A 7,926-nucleotide genomic window follows, 5' to 3' on the forward strand; every position below is an offset into this window, starting at 1 on the left:
AGCCTACTTAACCCCCCCCCCCTTTTTGCCCTATGACTGCAGAGGTGTTAACAGGCCACTTCACTTTATGAATATATGTTAACAATATATGTTAACTACTTATGCGAAACAATCTGGTCTGCCTTGTATTTAGCTGTGACACAGTAGCTATGGACTACACAGTGATAAATTCACAGCACCAGGTCCTAGAACCCAGGTCAGCGGACTTGGGTTCTCAGGGCTCACACTGCAGGGCTATAAAATTGTAATGTAGACATTTGGGCTTCAACGGGAGCCTGGCTTCTAAGACCCTTCACCTTGTGCAATATTATAGCCCCACAGCCTGAGGCCCGAGAGCCCGAGTCAGCTGTCCTGGGCAAGCTGCCGGTCTTTTACGGCTCTGTAGACAAACCTTCAGAGATCTGGGTCCGGCTTTAAAACTTGGGACTGTCCTAACCATACCAGAGCAGCTGGAAAGTATAATCCCTGTTTTCTGCTGCTGTTTTCACATACTTGCCACAATTTGAGGGTGGGGAAGAAGGAAAAGGGTCCATATATTGATTGGGTGCCCATTGTGTAGCAATCTACATGGGACTTGAGGGAGGAGCACAGGTTGCAAGAGGGAAGTGTTTGCAATATCATGTGCACACAGACTTACTTGTGCATCCTCAAAGTATTACTGTTCCAGTTCAACATCTATTATTTACTTTGCACATTTTTTTTGCATTCCTAGGGTGGATGGGAATCTTCATACATCTAGTATTCTGCATTCACATAATGGAGTTGCTAATATCAGGGTGCTGCTTTATCTACACAGTAGTTAATGTTGCTTAAGTGTTTCCATGGTAACCCCTTGTTTACCAACTGCTCATAATTTTTGAGGTTGACATTTTTCAGGTGTGGTTTATATATAGAAAGTTTGAGCAGAAAGACAGTTATTCCTTTTTTGAGTGAAGGGATGCGGAAAACATATGTTTTCCATTAAATAAATACATAAATGTGGCCTGTATTTGTACAACTCCAGAACAATAGGTGTCCAACTTTTTTTTTTTTTTTAGAAAGTTTTCTATCAGAAAATGCTGGTTATTCAAAATCAAAATGTTTCAGTAGAATGTGTTGATTTAGATGAAATTTGATGGAACAAAAGTCAGAATGAAATATTCCATTTTGATTTTGAAACTTTTCTATCTCGACTTTTGTCATATTAATTTAACATTTAATAATGTATATGATATTCCAAAATGTTTCGAGGTCACTGAAGTGTTTTGTTTCAATTAGGTCATTTTGATGTTTAAAAAACCTAAAATAGTTTGGAGTTTCCCTTTTATGAAATATTTTAAGATTTTGACTTTTTGTCCTGATTCAGCACAAGTTTTGAAATGTCAGATTTTCCTGCATGACAGCAATTCCATTTTCTAATTAGCTGCTTCTAAAGAGAAAAGGGCTGACCATAGAAAATTGAAATTCAGTACAAAAGTAAGCCACACTGAGCCTAAGAATCTTTGCTTACCTCAGTAATATTTGGTTGAGGTTTGGCTGAGTTGTTTAAGGTCATCCTTGCACATGTGCATTTCACTGTCATATTTTAGATCTTAAGATAATTTTTTTGCATAAACTTTTAGCACTTACAAATTTATTACAACACACTAATATGTACCTCACATTGTAAAATATGTACGCTATTCACATTTGAGAAAGGATATGGAATCGTGATTAAAGACTATCATAATACATATGCACAACAAGGCAAAGTTAAGGTTAAGCAGGGAACCTTAACTTTGGCATTTCCTCACTTTTAAGTTCTTAACTGTATATCCATAATGTTCTCTTAACATTTCAGAACAGAACATTTTTTATTTTCACTGTATCTCCAGTGAAACTAAATGCCTATTGTTAAGGAAAAGTTAGCACATGTGACTCCATTTTGGTTTGGGGCCCACCATTGTTTAAATGCCAGCACATCATACACCAGGAGGAGTAATCCTTAGATATTGAATCCCTGTGAAAATCCTCCTCCTTGTCTCCAGCCTGCCTTGACTCCCAGTATCTGGTTTTTGTCAGTTTCTAACTCCCTGTCTCTTGGCCTTGATGTGAGGCCTCCCATCCTGATAATAAAAGTTACTGATGCATGGCTTTAGGACCATGCTGTGTAATTAACATACTGGTATAGCACGAGGAATGCACCAAGCAGGGATAGGTGGTAGATAAGACAAGGGTTTGTTTATTGGCTAAGGTTTCCGATGCACGAGGGCAACATGCTTTGCTAAAAGGTATATAACCTTTGTATAATCTGCATTCAGGGTCCCCTCCTGGCTAGCAGGGGGGCACCACGCTCGAGCGTAATAAACTTAGTGTCTTTTGGGAACTCTGCAGTTGTGGACTTTGTTTCTGTGCCTCAGCCTAGATTCGAACTGTGCGTGACCTATCAGGTATAATTCGCAGCACTGGTGTGCGTGTCCTATCAGGTATAATTCGCAGCATTTGTGTGCGTGTCCTACCAGGTGTAATTTGTAACAGTTTTGGCGACCACGAAGGGACTCTAGGCTCGCCCCAACAAGCGAGACTACACTCCTCCTCTCGGACAGCTCCAGCCGGCACAGGGTGAGTTCACCTTTGAGAACTCCGAGGAGGGGGGTTGTGAGCCGTCGCTTAGGTGATAAGGTGGCACATTTTGTGTTCTTTTGGTAGCCCATTATAGGTTCTGGGCAGAGTGTAAGTAAGGGGACCCCTTTGGCTGAAATTCTCAAGAATTGGGAGAATATTTCTGGCACCCATGGGTTAGGCAGAAAAAAGCTGTTATTTTACGTAAGGTTGAGTGGCCAGCACTAACAACTGAAACATCTGTTGAATGGCCACCGGATGGGTCCTTTGCTGGGGATACATTAACAGTGCTTAAAAGGAGGCTGGAGGACAAAGCTCCAGCCCAGATGGATTATTGGTATGTATGGGACAACTGGGCTTATGCGCATGCAAAAGGACATCCTCTTTCCTCCTCCTTTTCTTATTCATCTCAGGGGTCTCCAGCCCCGCTCTGTGCTATGCCTGCTTCTGCCCCTCCTCCGGCTTACCCTCGGCTTTCTGACTTATGCCTGTCACCTCCTTGCTTGCCAATTAGCCGTGCTTTCTGTCCAGGTGACAAGCCTCATGTGGGGAGGACTCGGGTAGCCCTTGTAAGTAAAAATATTTTAAAAAAAGAGACCAGGAGGGCTGGGGGCTAGTCAAAAAGCCCACCCTCCTTGTTAATTTGGTAGTGAAACAAAGCTGGTGCTCATGGAAGGGACAGTTCAAAGAAAAAAAACAGGATCGGGCCCAAGCGGGCAGGCAACAGATAGAGAAATTGAAAAACAGGTTGAAAACTTAAAGGTCATAGTAAAAAAAGAAGAGTAAATAATTACAGGAATGAAAAACGTAAATCCCGGAATAATACTTAAAATGGTAAAATCTAAGTAATTGGGTGTCGTTTTAAAAAATAAGCAAGTAATTTAAAAAAAAAAAAAGTAAAAAGTTAACTCTTTAGTTGCTGGAAAGAATTAAGCAGTTAAACTTTGTAAAATACTGAAAACAAACAAAAAAAAATGCTTGGTTTCTTTGCAGCCATTTTGGAAAAAAAATGGGCCCTTTTCCAAAGAAATGCAATTATACAGTGCTACTTAATTAATATCGTATTAGGTTCCAAGAGGCTACAATAGGTGGTGTCTTCCTTTTCAGGTCGCTGTGTGTTTGACAGCAGGAGTTAAAAGTAAAAGGCAATCAAAAGTCTGGTAAAGTTTATTGTGCCCTTTTTAAAGTAAGAATCTTTAACCTGTGGATCCAAAAGCAAGCCGGAAAGCATTTATTTTTTATGTAAATTACCTAACTAATAAGGTAGAGGCCACTGAAACCTGGGCTGCCTATAAAACAAATACAAGAAAATATGGGTAATTCCTCTGTTTTGCCTGCAATTAACAAGGGTATTTGTATAAAAAGAAAATATTTTAAGCAATGACTGACTGCCCAAAAGGGGTAGATCTGTGTTTTATTTTTGTCTTTCAGAAACTCAGAGAAAACTGATGCCAGCTAAAAAGCAATTCAACATCTCATGAATTTACTGGCACAATAGAAATTCTGTTCTGTGTTCTATGTCCTGTCTTGTGGTGTTTGTCTTGTGGCCAGAATTGCTGTGTTTAATTTTTCATAGGACAGTTTAGTTTAAAACTAAATAGAAGGGTTAAATCAAAATGCAGATACTTGTTTTATTCAACTTGCAATACAAAGTGTTTGGATAATATCAAAAAATGTGATATACTAAAGTTTAATACATTTGCTTAAGTAAAAAAAAAAAATTAATTGGCCAGATCTTTTAATTAAAAAAATTGTTGTTAAAATTTGCACACCAACAGTCTTTGGAAGCAAGGACATCAAAGGTTAACCCACTCCCCATATTATACATGAGATCCTTCTGGCTACCTCACATTTCTAGCCAAAGGGCTGGGGAGGGAAAAAAGCTATTGGACACCAGAAGTTGTACCAAGTGGACTCCTCAAAAGTGGGTGTGCTTGTCCTGGCTTGTTGCTCCAAAGCTCTGTAATAAAGTCATTTTCCTAGAAGGGTATATGTGGCATACATTATACAATAAGACTAAAGTGCTGTATAATGGGCAATGTACATGTGTTCCTTTTTAAACAAAAATGTATAAGTAAAAAGTAAAAGTTTCCTTTGCAGGTTAATAAAAGCCAAGAAGGAAAAAAAAAATAAAACAAAGGACAAGCTAATTCAACACTGTAGCTGGCAGGCTTGGCAGGCTCGGTCCAAAGATAAGACACTGGCCTGCCCAAGGACACTACTCACAGCTAGGATTTGGCTAACAGCCAAGAAAAAGGGGGGCTTAAATGTGCCCAAACAGCTGTGAGATCTGCAACACACTGCCAGACATTAATGAAATGTGTTAGGTCTCTGTATTTACAGGTAAAAGAAGTCCTGCTTCAAGAATCCTGAGCAAACCTGCCATTTGTTAAAACCAGGTGACTGGGTCTACATAAAGGTCCCTCGACAAAATACTACTCTGGCCCCATGCTGAAAAGGCCCTTATTAAGTCCTGCTAACTACCAACACCACTGTGAAGTGACAAGGACTGACTGCCTAGACCCATGCTTCTTACTGCAAAAAGACCCCTCCACCTTGAGGTGACTTCACTTCGACTACTGATCAGTCTGTCCCTCCTTCTGGGTTTTTTTTTCCCTTCCCTCCTTTTAAACAGCAAAAAAAAAAAAAAAAAAAAAAACAAGGTGAAGTGCTAGTAACCTTTCCCTTGTCCACTGACAAAGCTAACCTGCATTCAGTATTTGCTAAAGAAACCAAAGCACTACAGGGTGACGTGCTAGTAACCTCTCCCCTGTATAATGCAAAACCATGCCTGTTCCAAGAGAGAAGGAACGCCTGCTCTGCTAAAACCACCAAAATCCAAAGATTCCTAACTGCAAAAGACACTGAAAATTGGCCCTGATGGCAAAGACGGAGCATTGGACATTGGCAGGGAGAAAGTTGCGGAATGTATTCTTGGAAATGTGAAGTAAAGTGGTGGGGTGGGTTTATTCCAGAGGCTGGAACTGTGCTTGTAGGCAAGTATAAATACCAAAAACGCCTTACAGCAACAAACATTACTCCCACCATCTGCCACCACTCCTTTGCAGGTAAAGGTTCCTGGATCCATCATAGCTACGTTAAGTTGGCGCTGGGAACCCCACCTGACCCTGACAAGCCATTGGATGAGCCACTTCACGAATGAACACCACGACCAACCCATGGACTAAGCTTTCCAGCTACTGGGACCTTCACAGCCCACCAGGACTTTTTGTGTTCCTGTTTATTGGACTTACATTGGGGGTAGTGTTTTTTGTATAGTACAGGGGAGGATGTCGACATTGGTATGGTTTGCCTGGGAGGGGTTCTCTCCCTATTCCCAAGTCCAGTACAAGGATGGGAGGGCAATAGCTTCTTGAATTTAACCCGTGCTATCAAACAGGGTGTAAATCGAACGCAGTGTTGGATTTGTATTCGTACCCCCACATATTTAGGTCAGGGCGTCCCGTTGGTAGGGGTACCTATCTCCCTTAATCGAACACTCCAAGCTAAGCTATGGGCAAACACTATATTTAACTGGAATGTTACAATCCAAATATGGTTTATTGATATGGTGGCCCAGAGTAATTATGCTTTGTGTGTGTCACGATGTAAGGGCATAGAAAATACAGTTTTTGTAGGGAATTTTGTAGGGTGCAAGGACACCACTCAAATCAGCTCTGGTGCGGGAGGCCCCTCTACCTACTCCAGAACCCCGTGGCCAGTCCCCGAGGGGTCTGGCTGGTATTGGTTATGCAATCACACAGCCTATAAGGTTCTCCCAGCAGGATGGTGTGGTCCATGTACCTTAGGGGCTATAGTACCCGCCGTGACAGTACACCAGAACCTGACCCGGGGAGAGATCTGCAATCTAGTATGGAGGGACCGACAAAGTATTCCTTTAAACCCCCTTTCTTATCGGCCCAAAGGCTTTCGCTCCTTTGTGCGTTGGTTTCTGCCATGCTTGGGAGTAAGCGAGCTGGAAAAAGCTATAGTTAACATTTCAGCTGCTTTGAAACTAATGGCAAATGCTACTGCAGATGCTCTCTCTGCCCTTCAAATTGAAGTCACCCAGCTATCCCAAACGACATTGCAAAACCACCTAGCCCTGGATTATCTCCTTGCAAATCAGGGCGGGGTTTGTGCTCTGGTCAATTCAAGCTGTTGTGTATTTGTAAATCAGCACCATAGGATGGAAACTGACATCCACATCCTCAAGCAACAGGCAGCCCTATTCCACCACCTCAGCCTCGACACTACCAAAGCCGGATTCCAGGAGGTCTGGGACTGGCTCACCTCATGACTACCGGATGTGGGGACTTGGGGACGGCGTATTTTGTATTTACTTTTTTTGACTGTTATTGTTTTTGCGTTACTTTTTTGTATGCCTACAATGCTGCAGTATGTGCTGTCGGCAGTTGCTAACCCTGCAGCGCGGTTACTCAGCCCTGATATAGCTTACTGATGTACAAAAAAAAAAAAGGGAGGACTGTTAAGGAAAAGTTAGCACATGTGACTCCATTTTGGTTTGGGGCCCACCATTGTTTAAATGCCAGCACATCATACACCAGGAGGAGTAATCCTTAGATATTGAATCCCTGTGAAAATCCTCCTCCTTGTCTCCAGCCTGCCTTGACTCCCAGTATCTGGTTTTTGTCAGTTTCTAACTCCCTGTCTCTTGGCCTTGATGTGAGGCCTCCCATCCTGATAATAAAAGTTACTGATGCATGGCTTTAGGACCATGCTGTGTAATTAACATACTGGTATAGCACGAGGAATGCACCAAGCAGGGATAGGTGGTAGATAAGACAAGGGTTTGTTTATTGGCTAAGGTTTCCGATGCACGAGGGCAACATGCTTTGCTAAAAGGTATATAACCTTTGTATAATCTGCATTCAGGGTCCCCTCCTGGCTAGCAGGGGGGCACCACGCTCGAGCGTAATAAACTTAGTGTCTTTTGGGAACTCTGCAGTTGTGGACTTTGTTTCTGTGCCTCAGCCTAGATTCGAACTGTGCGTGACCTATCAGGTATAATTCGCAGCACTGGTGTGCGTGTCCTATCAGGTATAATTCGCAGCACTTGTGTGCGTGTCCTACCAGGTATAATTCGTAGCACTTGTGTGCGTGTCCTACCAGGTGTAATTCGTAGCACTATGTGTCTGAAGTTGATATTTCAATTCCAAATATCAGAATGTAAACAATGAGTCTTTAATTTCCAGAGTTGCATCAGAGTATATTGTACCTATAAGCATTATCTGGGATTTATCAAAACTCATGGAAGTTGGAGGTTGCACTCATTAGTTGCTAATAACATTTATGTTTTGCTTCTGGATTACAGAAAATGGAATA

General features: G+C 41.8%; 1 long non-coding RNA gene across 1 annotated transcript; it reads left to right on the forward strand.

Moving 5' to 3' along the window:
• Nucleotides 1-2,444: 2,444 nt before the first annotated feature.
• Nucleotides 2,445-7,541, forward strand: LOC311516074. The gene is made up of 2 exons (XR_014710320.1): nucleotides 2,445-2,580; nucleotides 4,681-7,541. It is a non-coding gene; the product is annotated as an uncharacterized lncRNA (long non-coding RNA).
• Nucleotides 7,542-7,926: the final 385 nt, after the last annotated feature.

This window comes from Lepidochelys olivacea, assembly GCF_965140295.1.
Source record: "Lepidochelys olivacea isolate rLepOli2 genome assembly, chromosome: 2".
In the NCBI taxonomy this organism is placed as follows: domain Eukaryota; kingdom Metazoa; phylum Chordata; order Testudines; family Cheloniidae; genus Lepidochelys; species Lepidochelys olivacea.